Source organism: Strix aluco, chromosome 1, assembly GCF_031877795.1.
Source record: "Strix aluco isolate bStrAlu1 chromosome 1, bStrAlu1.hap1, whole genome shotgun sequence".
NCBI lineage: Eukaryota > Metazoa > Chordata > Aves > Strigiformes > Strigidae > Strix > Strix aluco.
The window spans coordinates 147,846,209-147,860,587 of NC_133931.1; the positions used below are offsets into that span (position 1 = coordinate 147,846,209).

General features: G+C 39.8%; 1 protein-coding gene across 4 annotated transcripts in view; it reads left to right on the top strand.

The window, feature by feature from the left end:
• The window catches only part of RBMS3 (RNA binding motif single stranded interacting protein 3), a 712,154-nt gene that overhangs the window by 74,427 nt on the left and 623,348 nt on the right, over positions 1-14,379 (top strand). The gene's annotated exons all lie outside the window — the stretch shown is intronic.

A 14,379-nucleotide genomic window follows, 5' to 3' on the forward strand; every position in this document is an offset into this window, starting at 1 on the left:
TTCTAAAGCAGTTGAACTCCTGAGTGTGCTTTTATCTTCTGATCTGCAGCGTACTGTGGCTCCCTCACTAGTGCGTACACAAGGCAGACAGATTAGCGTTAATTAGAGAGAGGCTTTGCTCATTTTTCATTGCCAGTTTCAATTTTGGGGGAAGTAAATGTTTCTCTCCTTTACGATTTCAAATAAGGGCATTTTAGCATAGGGGTGCATGTGTGTGTGTGGGACTAGGCATTAATCAGTGATGCTTATGCTTAAATTGACTGGTGCAGGTCTGGAAGTCAAGTATTGAAGTCCCAAAGTGGATGAAGGCTGGTGGGGAGGATGGAGAGGGCAGAGCCAGGCTTGGTGCTGGCTGCAGGACAGAGGTCCTAAGAGGAAAGCCAGAGGAGCCAAGGAGCAATGACATTTTGCAGCATGGGTTCACGAGGAGAAGCATTAGCTGATTACTCCTTCTAGGACATTACTGAGCTTTATTAAAGCATTTTGCATTTCTGCTTGTAATGAGAAAGAAAGGGAGCTCTCTCCACCTTCTGACCCTCCTCCCTCAAGCACCAATGCAAGGGAGGATTTATTGCTTCATTAGCAGCGTGATCACGCTTCAGAATGAGTATTAAAGTATTGGCTTACTGGGTTATTTAGGGAATGACTCTTCCCCCAGCTATCCTGCCCTCCCACTGCTACTGCACCCCCACTTTATTTCATGTGCTTTTGCCATTTACCCATCATGATCAAAATATCACTGTTCCCCTTTCTGTAGCGATAGGACACTGGTAACAGAACAAATATTTTTAGGTTGACAGTATGTTGCAAAATTGTAATGTGGGCAGGCTAAATTGAAATCAAAGCAAAACCAAATTCCACTCATTCTTCAGATTCCCAGGCAGACTGAGACATCTTTTGCAGTTCATTGATCTTTTAACATGGGCTTAGAGATCATTCCCACACAAGGGGAGTAAGTTCCCAGATGGTGAGGGCTATGCTCTCAGTTCCAGTTGTACTTCTTTTTTTTCCCCTAGAACTCTGTATTTCCTGTTGAGAGAATACAGCAGGGCCTTTGCAGTGCCTGCGTTTACCTGCTACGCTTCTTAATTACCTCTGTGCAATGGTATTTTATCAAATGGCATAGGTTCACTTTATCTAATGTCTTCCTGAATATATCAGTGATAGAAAAGAACTTTTGCTTTTGCAAAGCAATAATTGTGGTAGGCTTGTGAGTGTTGCCTTCTTCTACCATTAATTTCAATTATGTCCTGTTAGATTTCCGCAGCAGCTGTCCAGCAGTGAGGCTCTGTAGGCCACCATGCCTTGGCACTTCAAATTGTGGTTGTGTTTAGAAAAGTGAATTCTTATTCAGCCTGTCTACTGCCTGTGTGCTTTGAGTCATATTTGCTTACTTTACTGACAGAAACACGTTTTTATTACTGCTACCATCACAGTGCCAATATAACTCCAAGCTGCAGGGTGACCTGTAATCTGCTCCGTCTCGTGTAGCCTCAACAACATTGTCAGCAATACTTTAATTGTAGATGATATTTTGGCCCTGATGCTTGGAACAGACTCAGCTTGGCCTCCATCCACAAAAAAAAATTGTGGCAGTGTATTTTTTTGTTCTTGATATGTTAGGAGGCAATTCACTACTTGGTACTTGTTGGTTTTGTCACTAGTGAACAGTCTTTGATACTACCAGAACCGCAGTCAGAGAAGCTTGGTTCAAGACACTTTGGTGTTCAGCAGACGCATATGCTGACTCTCTGAAGTGTCTTCAGAGGCAACATCCTTGTCGGACTTGCTCCATTTGTATAAGCCTACATATTTGTTTGCCTACCTGTTTCCCTGTTTTTTCTCTTGGACTTGTAAGACTGCTCTGCACACAGAATTTTACTATCAAAAGGTATGATGCTTGTTTTGGCTCTGTAGTTGATACTTGTTTTGGCTCTGTAGTAATGAATGGAATTATTTTTAGCATTAAGCCAATCTAATTTGACAGTGCTATTGCAGTTTAACAAATTAACACTTCAATTTGTCATTTCTACCATCTCTTAGGGGACGGATTGCTCTGTAGGGCACTACAGTTAGCAGTGGCATCAGGCACCATTGTCAGCAGCAGCAACAGTTCCTGAGTCCTTGCAGTTTTGAAATGGTGCAAGCATCAGTACTGGCATGTTTTTCCTGGTGTAGGAACACCTGCATTATGAGCACTCATGCCAGGATGCATTCTCACTATGGAGGAAGGAATAACCAGGGCACTGCAGAACTTTTATGCTTCTAATATTCATACCGAAGACGAGTAATATTCTCGTTTGTATTTCACCACTGGTAGCACTATGACTGCCTCTCCCTTTGCTTTTTAGGGCTCCCTTTATGCACCCACGTCTCTACACTAAGAAATAAGTTGTGCCAAAGATTCTTTGCTGTCCCTGAAGCCAAGGGGTGTGGCACAGTGTGCGTGCACGCTGCTAAACTCTCTTGCCCCTCAAAAGTTGGTGATCTGATTCAAACATCCTATGTGGAATGTGAGGCCAGGGACTAAGATAACATCCAGAATGGCCAATGGCATGCAAGTCCTGGAGCCCATGACCTGGCCTTGTTATTTTACCAGCATAGATGTAGTCCTTGAGGGCAAATAACGTGCTTGTCTCTAGTATCTTGGTCTGTATCTAATATGTATCAAGACAGCCCTTGCTCTGAACACTAAACAGAAAACATTAGGACCAACATGGCTGTTGCATGGTCTTTATTGTGTTCCCTCACTGAATCTTGATGATGCCTCTCCAATGTGTGTCCATGGTATGGTGTCCCTTGGTTCAGTGCTTTCAGGAAGGTCCAAAAAGTCCTCCAAAACCTGTGTACAGAAACAGAAAATCCGAGAGTTTTTCCTTTTGTCTTTTCCTTTCCCACACCAAGGCTTTCTCTAAGGGGAGGGCATCCAAATCCTTCTGTAGCCTCTTGGGAAATGGTGAAAGGATCTCATGGGGTGTGCTGAAGAGTCCTGGTCTGGCAGTCACAGCACAGAGGGTGCTGAGTCCTGTTCCATGTAGGTACATGTGTGGTTGAGCTTGTAGCGGCTTTCTGCTGCTTTGTCTGCTCCAGGGGGGCAGATACAGGCAGGTCCTCAGGCTACATTTGCCCACCTCCTCCTCACTTCTTAAACTATAAAATGATGAAAGTTGGTGGGTTGGGGGCTGGCATGGTTGGCTATGGGACAGCAGATGAGCTGGAGCTGGGCTAAGTGCTAGGGGGATCTGTGGGAGCCTGTAGGATGCATATAATCAAGATACATATGATTATCATGCAATCACAATTTTTGTTGTTTCTGTGGTTGAGAACACTTGGCTTTGTTACAGCTAGGACCCAAGCACAAGCTTATCATTAACAATCAGGAAACTCTTTTACTCTTTGTGTTTAGTTAAAAGGAAATTTCTCCACTATTTACCACATAACCACATCCTTTACCATCACAGTTTTGTTTTCTGGCAATCCAAAACTTTGAGAGGAGAATACCTCTGAGCTCAGGCATTGGATGGGATAAATACCCCATTTTTAATGGCAATGGTTGGCATAGATACTCGCAATTAATATTTAGTTAAAGACATACTAGATCAGTCCTCAGAATAACTTTAACATAAAGGATGCTGTCAGATTTTGGCAAACCAGAAAGTAAGTACCTGTTGCAGGAATGAAAAGAAATCAATATCAGCACATTGTCAGTCACAATGTTTATTTTGTTCTTTTTTTTTCCATAACCTTGTTTCATGGATTTTCAGTTTCTGACATTTTTTTCTCACAGTGTGAATGATATGTTGGGATTAAGGCATTAACTCTAAGACAAGGCTTTCCAGTTTCTAAGTTACCTCACTTGATGATGACTATAATTAAGTTTCATATTACAGCTCTTCAATTTGCAGTCTCATAACTTGATCCTCTTACAGAATAGGGTTTTCCAGGGGGGTTACAGCTGCACCCAGCTCTGCTTTAGTGTCTACCTTTAACAAACATTTGAAAACCTAAGCCATGAATCTTAAAGGGAAAACCAGTTGTTAAAGGCAATCCAATCATGTTCTTGTAACACATCCTCCCAAATAGCAGTTTATTTTATAGTTTGCTAGTTATTCTGGCAGGTTGAAAAAATTTAAAAAATATTTTATGGTACTAATCTGTTAGCATGTGGTAGATTTTGTCTGACCTTTGATGAATTATAATTTTAGGTACATAAATTTCTTTTCATTGCCATGTTATGGTAAGAATCACGATTGCTTTACATTTTTGAGGCAGAACACCTGAGATATTTTACTTCTCACTGGCTAAAGGACTCAGCGGGTGCCCACAGGGTCAAGTTTGTCAAGTTTCACATTGGCCAGAGCTCAATGGCAAAGCTCCATTTTGATGTAAGATGAACCTCAACTGCTCCATAGTTGTTGGGGTTTGTCCGCACAGCCCAGTGTCATTCCTCCAGTATCTTTCTTATTCCAAGGCAAGAAGACGGCAGAGTTATCAGCAATACCTCCAGGTAAGAGGGTCTTTGGGCAATATAAAACTTTATTACTCCCCAGAGCTCTGATAGGATGGACAAGAAATAGAAACTCTGTCCTCAGTGAAGGATTTTGATTTTCCTTCCTAAGCATTCAGCAAGAAGTCTGGCTCAGGATTTGCCACTCAGTTAACACCCACATTAACTTCATTGCAGAAAACTATCCCTGATTCCCCAGAAAGCAAACTACATCATCAGATCTGGTTTTTTTCTTTCATTAATATGAAACTGCTTCTTTTCGTAAAGTGCAGCAAACTGCAATCCAGTAATGCATTTGTATAGACAGGCAAATTTATGTTTTCCATTTTCTTTCTTCCTTTTCGGTAGCCTGAAGGGCATGGATTTTTTTTTTTTTTTACATAGAAACAATCCACAGTAATCAGCTGGTTATTGTAATCTTTGTACCCTTTCCTGAGTCATTCCCTGATTACTACAATGTAATTTCATTTGCTTTTATTAATTACTTCTTTTTGCTTGTACTGTCAGATTAGTTCTGAAATATTTCCATTGTAGGAGCTATTTAAACCTTCCTCCTTTAGATCTATACCAGATAATCAGGTCAATTTGATTAAAAAGGGAGGCTGACTTATAATTCATGTTTCTTTTTCTAAGATGAGGGAAGAAAGTTCAGGTCGTCTTGGAACCACATATAATACTACTCAAAAACCAGTATGATAATCCCGATTCCAGTGGTCTTCATCTCAGTAGGAACTTAGTTCTGTTTATCTACATGTAATTTCTATTCAAAATATGAATTAAAACAGTGCAATTAAAAAAATTACCACTGCAGAGACGGTCATGCTGAAGAATCTTTAGAGACATAAATCTTCTCCAGTACAGCAGAAAAAAAATGTGTCCATAGTTCTCAACAAAAAAAGAGAATGAACAGTGAGATAGCAAAATGTGCAGAGGACAGAGCACTATTTAGATTGGAGAATTTCAGAGAGTACTTAAAAATTCTAGTTGGGTTATCAGCACAGCGGCTAAGGAATTTTTGTCTTGAAAAATGCAGATCAAGGCACTGTCAATGGTAGATTGCTTCCTTCTAAGAGTAACCACTCGGGAAGCAGAGCTGGACATCGCTGCGGGGAGTTCTGCATGCAGAACTGGTCGAAAGGCAAACAAAATACGTGCTTTTCTCCTGTCTCTGGAACTTGGACATTTTTCTCAAACTGCATTGAAGCTTTTGGGTATTACATTTTCATCAAACTGAAGTTATTTTAAAGAAGAGTGAGTTTCGGCAGGTAGTAACTAGACTGATTTTTTTAACCTTCATTTATTTTCTTCAACACATTACCAAAGCAAGTGATAGACATCTGAAAAGGTGACTGACTTCTGCCTCTGAATATTTGTGCATTTGTAAAATGTATTTCTTTGCTATTATTTTTAACTGTACATGGTCCTATGTAATCAAGACAAATGATAGTAATAATAAGTACAAGTCATCTTTTCAGAATTATGTTTATATATTCATTTTAGTTATAGTACAACTCAGAAGAGGACTACTGTGATGCTGTTTCTCTTCAGTTTCTAATTGGGAAAGATCTGCTAGCTTACCAATATATGTTGAATGTCTACCTTCACAGGAAAGGGTAGAGGATTGTTGGGGTTATCATAGTGTAGTGTCAGATGCTATTAGAGACTGTGAAAGGGACATTTTCCTAACTGCTATCTCTTGACACTGGAGTAGTTACCCGATAAATATTATTCTTGTATTTCCCATTTTCAGGAGTTTTTGAGAAGCTTTCAGTACTCTGAGAGTGACTGACCCTATGTCCCCAGAGCAGCATGGCATGTGGCTGTGCCTGTCCATGGTCAGCAGAGCAGTTAAGTGCATTCTTAAGTTTAAATACGTGAGTAAAGTTAAGTACGTGCTTCACTGCTTTGTGAAAAGTTATGGCTGTCTCAATCTTGGCCAGTAAAGACTAGTCTGCTGACACTTGGGCAAGCTGCAAAGGCCTGACCAGCTGGGAGTTGCCATCTCTCCTTTCTGCTCTGATTCAGAGGCGTTTTCAAGAGGTCATTGTGGTTGAGGGGCTGCCTCAGAGCACTGCAGATTACAGCTTTCCCTAGCAATGCCTGAATTTTCTCCATTATACCTGGCACAAACAATCAAATGAATGCAAACCAGAGAAGTAAAATAAATCAGACAGAAGCCTCAGAGGTAAATGAAGAACCTTTGTTTTCCATTTAAACCTGCTGGATGCAGTAGTCTGTATGCCAGACCTTGGATCTCTCAAAAATTACTTATTCCTGGTATAATTTGCCACCTACATTAGACTGAATGAAAATCCATCAGCGAATGGCTTCCAGGTAGAGACTCTGCAACATTTGGATTTAGTTCCAAATTTCAAAGGTCATTTAGAAAATCCAGGTCAGGATTCAGAGCTGAATTTCAAATGTCCCAGAAGTTCATGTTTGTTCAGACCTAAGCCTACAGATCTGAACCAACATGATAATGCAGATTTAAACCAAGAACTTCTAGGTTTATGCAGAATCATTTATTCAAACCCTTGGTTACTTTTTCTCTGTGGTATTATTTACCAGTCACAAGGGCATGTAAAATAACTACTTAATAATTATGAACTCCTAAAGCCACTCATTATGCATTGAAAATGTGTGAGTGCAAATTCTCTAAATGATGTGGAAGTTGGACTGTTGGGAACATTCAGATTGTACATTATCAAAGTGTAGGCTACTCTCTAGTACATTTGTCTGATATACAAGACAATTTCATCTCAACTTGGATGAGATACAGAAGCGTAGGCTCTGTGGAATATGAAGTGGGCTTGGTGGAGCAGAGGGAAATTCATGTTATGTTCTATGTGCCTAGTAAATAATGAGATATTAAATTATAATGGGTTCCAGGAGTTTTCAACTGTATTTTCTCTTTAATCATTTCATTACTTGGAGTCCTTTGTTTCTGACTTGTGTCTTTCATTAGAATTTTAGGATTCGGGTATGTGTGTGAGGAGCTCTGTAAAGGTCCCTGTGGCACCTCCACTGCATTAATTCCCTCAAATAAGAAGGAGATTTGTCCTCAGTAGAATCACTTTTTGCTTCCTGAGCTACAGATTTCTGCTACGGGCATGAGCTCCTGGGCAAGCCTGTGAACACAGGCTTCATCCACAGCAGCCACCATGTATAGCTGGAGCTCCCTTGGACTATATCTCACTTCCATGGCAGAGTACTTCGAATGAGCAGATGTGAACACTATTTCAGAGAAACTTGCAGCAGAAGCGACGTAGTGTGACTGCAGGGGTGGAAGCAAAGGAAAGGACTCTTGTATTCTTATGTGAGCAAGCATTATCCTGCTTGGTGTTCCTGTCCCTTGGCATTGCTGTGTGAGCACTGGACCAGCAAGCAGGATTGGTGCTTTCAAACAGATGGGCCTGAGCACAGTCTGAGCCAAGGGAAACATGTATATGAATCACTTGTGGGTGTTAAGGGCAGGATTCCCATTTGATATTCTCAGCATCGCAGCAGGTATAAGGGTCCAAACATTTAAACAGTGTAAAGCACTTGAGCCTCTTAAAAATGCATGATAAATAGTTAAATTCCTGTTAGTGAGAAGGGGAAGGAAGCTTCTGCAGGTAGGCTCACCAAGCAGCAGAGGATTTAGGGATGTCATTTGTTACCAATGAGTCAAAGAAGCCCTGGCATGTGCATTTGGGACAAGAAGGTGAATAGGCTTCTAATGCATGGCCTTAGTGAAACTCAAGGACAGATTTTTCAGCTATTTCCCTTTGATTACCAAGTGCTAAAGTGTCTATTACAGGAAAGCAAGAAAAGTGCTTTAATTATGTTTCCATAAACAAGATCCTGATTTCCTGGACTGAAGCCTCAGGGAGCATTATAATGTGGCAATTGGTATAGGCTGGTGTACGGGTTGTTTTGTTTTACCTTGTGCTATTCAGAGGAGCCTAAAGGTGTTTGATCCCTGGTCGCTCATGACTCTCTTATGTTTCTTTGAAAATCTCCTCTTTAATGTTCACTGTAAAATAAACCCTATTGACATTGGCTACATTTATGGTACCAGACTGCAAGAGCTCTCCTTTCTGTGCTTCCCAGTCTGGGTACAGAAACTAGCCATGCTTTATTTCCATATGGGATAAGACTTGGACATGCAAGTATGCTGTTCTCCCCGACCGAGGGTTTTAAGGGAAGGAAACATGCCTGGGTAGGAGCAAAGACATGCTCCAAGAGACGTCCTGCTGGACTAGGCAAGCAGGAATACGTGTCATACATTAACGTACCCCCACTGGTAAATCCATACATTGACACAGACACTACTTTGTGTCTTAGTACTTTTTATACACACAGAATTTGTCCAGATATGGTGCTTACTGAATACCCTGCCATATTATTTGTGAAAACACTTATTTAGGTGCCTTTTTTTTCTTTAATGTGAATGTATGGACTGGCATACATGTATAGTTGCCAAGGCCACAATTGGAACAATTTAACCTAGTGTAAATAAAAAGCCAGAAAATCTTTGCAGTCTTGAATAAGGTCACACTTTCTGTGTGGGTCCAGGGTTGATGCCAATTAAACTTATATAATGGCAGTAAGAGAACATTAAGGTTGCAAAGATCGCACTCCAGAATTGGAAATTCTGGAGCATGTGTTGACTAAATTCTTTGGTGCATAGTGGTGTTGTCTTTAACAACAATACATAGGCACACATACACTTCCATTATCAGCTGATGGCAAATGTGCCCATAGATGGCACTCAGAAAAATGTAACAGTGTTTATGGCTTTTGCAGGATCAATAAAGTTCATTGTTGTGCAGTCCAAATAGCTCCCTTTGGTGCAGCTCTCTTTACGGCAGCTTTGAACAACAAAGCCCTTGTTGGAGGGTTCTGAGAAATGGTAATGTAGTTTCAAAGATGCTCATATAATATATATATATTTCACTAAATTGAAGCATTTGATAAATAATACAAAGCCAACACAGGAAATATTAAATGCAGTTTAATTTGGCTGCTGCTATAATACAGGGTGCTCTCAAATAAATATGCACTTTTATTTCAGAAGATCAGTATTGTTTTGCTTTGCTGGTAAGAACATATGCAGTGCTGATGAGAAATGTGACTTGACACTTGAAAATATAACCTAGAACTAGCAAAAGGAGTAAAAGAAAACATGCTGGCCTGCCAACCTGTTAGCTTAGCACCTGACTTACAGATGCCCTACATTCTAAACATTTTTTCTTTTTTAATGCAGACTCATGGATATATTTATTTCATGATTATCTCCATGTCTTCCAACACACTCAGTTCCTTTTGCGAACGACTGCTAACTGTGCTCTTGCATAGTATAAGCTGGCTTGAATTTTTCATAAGGTCTTTCAAAACGTATTTGTATGAAGTTATCTGGGAGCACTGAAACCTTCAGAGAGGCAGTGGTATCAATCTTCTAGGGGTAAAGACTCCTCTACTTGGCAGAGTTTCTTTACTGCGTTGGTTGTCCTACATCCACCCCAAATCTGCAAGCTGGTGTTAGACATAGTGTGCTCTGTACAACCTGTGTAGATGGACTGTATTGTCCAGATTCAGTGTCCTGCTTGTATGACCCTGAATCTTTTGCGGAGAACGGGGAGGGAGTTTCCCAAAGAAGTGATGTTGACAGATGGGCTGGGCAAGTGTTAGTACCTTTTCCTTGGCACATCAAACACCACATGCACTGGGCTGCAAGTGTGAAGAGGAGGTGTTACGGTCACCCTTGCCTGCGGCTTCAGATGGATGACAAATTCTCTCTGAACACTTCATGCTGTAATGCTCCATCCTGTTTCAATATGGCAAGGAGTCAGACTTGTATGTGCTTACATCTAAATACAAATGAATATAAATAATAGGCAGTATTTTCATTTGATATTCTGTTCAGTGAAAGAATCAGTCAATTGATTAACCTATTATTCAGTCCATTATTCAATAGGGTTGTATCACAATGAAGTCACAATTATTTATGAAACTTTGATTAATTTTAAATCTGTTCTTGGCTTTAGGCCATCAATTAAACTATATAAAAAGAAGCAATTAGTCACTTTACCTTTTAAGAATTTTTATTTAAGTTCATACAAAGATTTATTTCTATCTTGAAAGTATTATAGCTGTATGGCACTGTGTTTGTCTCTCTTACGTGTGTTTCTTCACCTACTGTTTTCACTTAATTCCAAAAATTTGCTGAAAGCTCTGAGTACTCAGCACCTTCCCAAACTGGGCTGCTTTGGTTTCATTGCCTAAGTAAGCATTCAGACATTAGCTTTAGGTAGAAATGTTTTGAAATGCAGGGCAGTGGTTTCTAGCAGGAATGTTAATCTTTATGAGCACCACCACTGAGATTTCAGTCTTTGAGGGCTACCCCTTGCGGTAATGAAAGAGCCTGTGTTTCAATGATCCTATCATCCCTGTTGGCTGGAGTTTTAACTCCTGGTAGGGCCACTTAAGTCTAACAGGTCAAAGAGGCCAGATGAAGTGAAGTTCACTGTTTTTCCAGACTGGCAGATGATTGATAGTTCTATAACTTATACTCATTAGCAAAATAAAGTCAAGCATCAAAAATACACTAAGGTAGTCTCACAAGCAAGGTAATGGACTCGGCAATTTTTGCAACTCTTGATGTGGGTCGCTGGCAAAGCCAGGCCTCTACAACAGTCTTCTATGAAGTTAAGTATGTAAGTAAATTTCTAGAGCATTAGAACAATAGTTGCAATAATAAAAGTTGATAGTGGTAATGAAAGAAGTGGACAAATGCAAGCCCTAAATCCTTGGAGTACACAAACATCAGTGCTGACAAAAAGCAATTTAAAAATGAGAAAATCTGTAATATATCCAGGGATGCACGATAGTTACTATTCAGTGAGCATAACATTAATTCAGAAACAGCATCATCACTCATAGGCTAAGAGCCAGTTATGACTGGAGTTACTCATCAGCGTGCTCCGACTGACAACATTGCTAGGCCAGTATCTTTGCAATAATGGCAATAACAAAAGTTGAAGCAGTCAAAATATATTGGAGAAAGCAATGAGCAAGCACAATCCCTGTATTTTAGATCAGCATGAGGAAAAAATGATAATCAGTGCCCAGTGTCAGAGTTAGCGGAAACCATTGTTAAATGTGGCTGTCTACAAGTCATAGTAGTCATCCAAATGGAGCCACCAGGAATTGATTTAATTGGTTTAACTTTTCCTAAAAGGAAATTTAGGTCAGCTCTTGAAGACATGATATGACATAGAAGAGCTGGTATTAAGAGTTACCAGATTTTCTGTTTGGCAAGACTGAAGAACAAATTCATTAAACGAGCACACTTCTTTTATGATGATGCTGCAAAAACATGAGTGACACTTTGGGATGTTTTAGCTTTTTTGTCAGCAGCAGGAAGAGTGCTCTGCTCCTCTTGGAACTGGTGTAGTTGCAATTGCAATATGGTTTTGGGAGCTGGGCTTGAGAGTAGACAGACCAGATAGACCCCAGAGGAGGGTAACCGGAAAAGAGGATTAGAAAATGTGCTTATGGAAACAAGGTGAAGGAACTGATTTGTCTAATTTAGCAAAAAGAGGCCTGAGGGGAAACTTCACCTCCCAAAACATACATGAATGATGTGAAGGAATAGTGAGCAATTGTTCCAACACTGGGACAGTCATTCAGGGCTCCTCATTAGAGGCTTTTAAAAAGTGGTTAAAGGCAACTTTGCCAGGGATAGTCTACAACTGCTTGATCCTAACCTAATGCAGAGAGTGGGGCCAAAGCAGCCTCAGAATTCTTTTCCAACTCCTCTTTTTTTACATTCCTAAAAAATGCATAAGGAAAAGGCTAATCAAAACACAACAAAAGAAATTTCCAGTTGCAGTGATTTCAGGCTGAAATCCTGTACAAGTCAGCCCTGATGTGCCATTGTCTTTTTTGAATGATCATATAGTAGATGCTGCCACAGCTGTTATTGATTTTCGGAAAGGTGTCTCTGAAGTCTGCCTAACTGTGGGACAGAAGAGAAACAAGCCAAAAAAAGCATTAACTCCTGGGAAATACCTCTGCAAAAAGAGGCAGCAAAAAGGTTGTAAAACAAAGGACAGTGCAGTACAAGGCAACATGAGTGGAAATGAAGGGATCAAGGATAATTTTATCAAGAAGTCAAAACAGTTGGTTAAGGGGATTGTAGTATTCTACCAGCTCAACTACTGAACTTGATTAAGACTTTGACCATTCTAGAATTGCTATTACGGCACTTGCTTTACAGGTACAGTAGAAAGATATGATAAATAAACATTCATAAACTTGAGAAAACTTCAGGTGAAGCTCAAACCACCAGGGAAATGCTTGTGAGAATGAGATGGCTGGTAAACTACTGAACTCTTCAGCAAACCAAGGAACTAGGAAAATCTCTCAGAATAATGGGGAATGCAGCATTATAGCCAAAATACCAAAGGATGGAGATGTAAGCAATCATAGCAGTTAACAAACTAAGCAACTGTAACTGTTATACTTCTTCCAGTGACAGGCAAACTCCTCCACATTATCATATAAAACAAAATGAAAGAAGTGGTTGTACTGGAGCCTGGATTTCAACCTGGAAAATTAATCTGTCAACTGATTTTTCACATGAGGGTTAATCATTCAAGAGAACATCAAATGGCTTAAAAAAAAATTCATAATTTTTCTGAAATCATGTGACAGATTTCTTCATAAATTACTCTGAAACATCTTGATGTGTCACGGTATGCCAATAAAAATAATTTTATCAAGGTGCAGCGTGCACTGCTAAATGAATGTAAACTTGAGTGAATGATTTGATAATAGATAAATGTCAAGCATGGTTGTATTATCTCACCTCTGGTATTTGACTGGCCATTATGCTGAAAAATTAAGGTGGATACAGCACAAGAACTGTATGACTCCGAAGCTGTACATTGGAATTAGTTAGATTTTGCTAGTTGCAGAAGTCTTCCAAATGGCAAAAATCCCCACCATGTAGTTCAAGTCTGTTCAGCATCATAAAAATGAGCTGTTTATCAATCAGGTGTGAGTAAACAACAGACTTTGCAGCAAGAACCCCCCAGGTCCCAGCTCATACATTATTTTAGGAGGCAGAGCATACAAGCAGTAATGCACATCCTTTGCAGTAGATTATGGGTCAGTACAGATGTATAAAAGAAAATGCTGTCAAATAGCCAAAATGTGCTTCCACTTAAGAGAGGCTTGATTTCCAAGGGTCTACAAGTGGAAGACTAACCAACAAATCAACTCAGAAGTAACTTCTGATAGAGAAAGAAAGTGCCTTAAAAAGACTAAGCATTAAATGGAATTAATTTATAATAAATACCAGAATTCATCGGAGTTTTCAGATAATTATGCTTTATCATTAAAGCTATTCAGAAAGGAAAATGGGAAATACTTGCTGGGAGTTGTGAATCAAGGCAAGGACATCAGCCATGACAGCTCTGCCATGGGCCAGTTGGAGGAGGACAAGAAAAAGTCCCAGAAAAAGAATGTCTCTAAATGAACTTTATGCAGTGTGGGAAATAGTGCAATATTTAACAATTCTGGGAATATGTAGAAAGCTGTCCAAATCCAAAAAAACCTGGCAAGGCCTCATTCTGGCCCTAAGCTACTTTGGATGGCAGAGGAAAGAATCATCCTGGAGTTTAAGGATTTTTCGTGTTTCTATAGTCCTTGCAGCTATAAAAGGTTTGTGTATGGAACATAACTATTTCATCACTGAGTAATACATTACAGGGGGTAACTAGGTATTACTAGTTCATTTAAGAAAATACTTTCAAAAGGCACTGTGTACCAAAATTGCAAGACTAAATATATTGTATTGTAAAAAAAGACATTAATGATTGCTT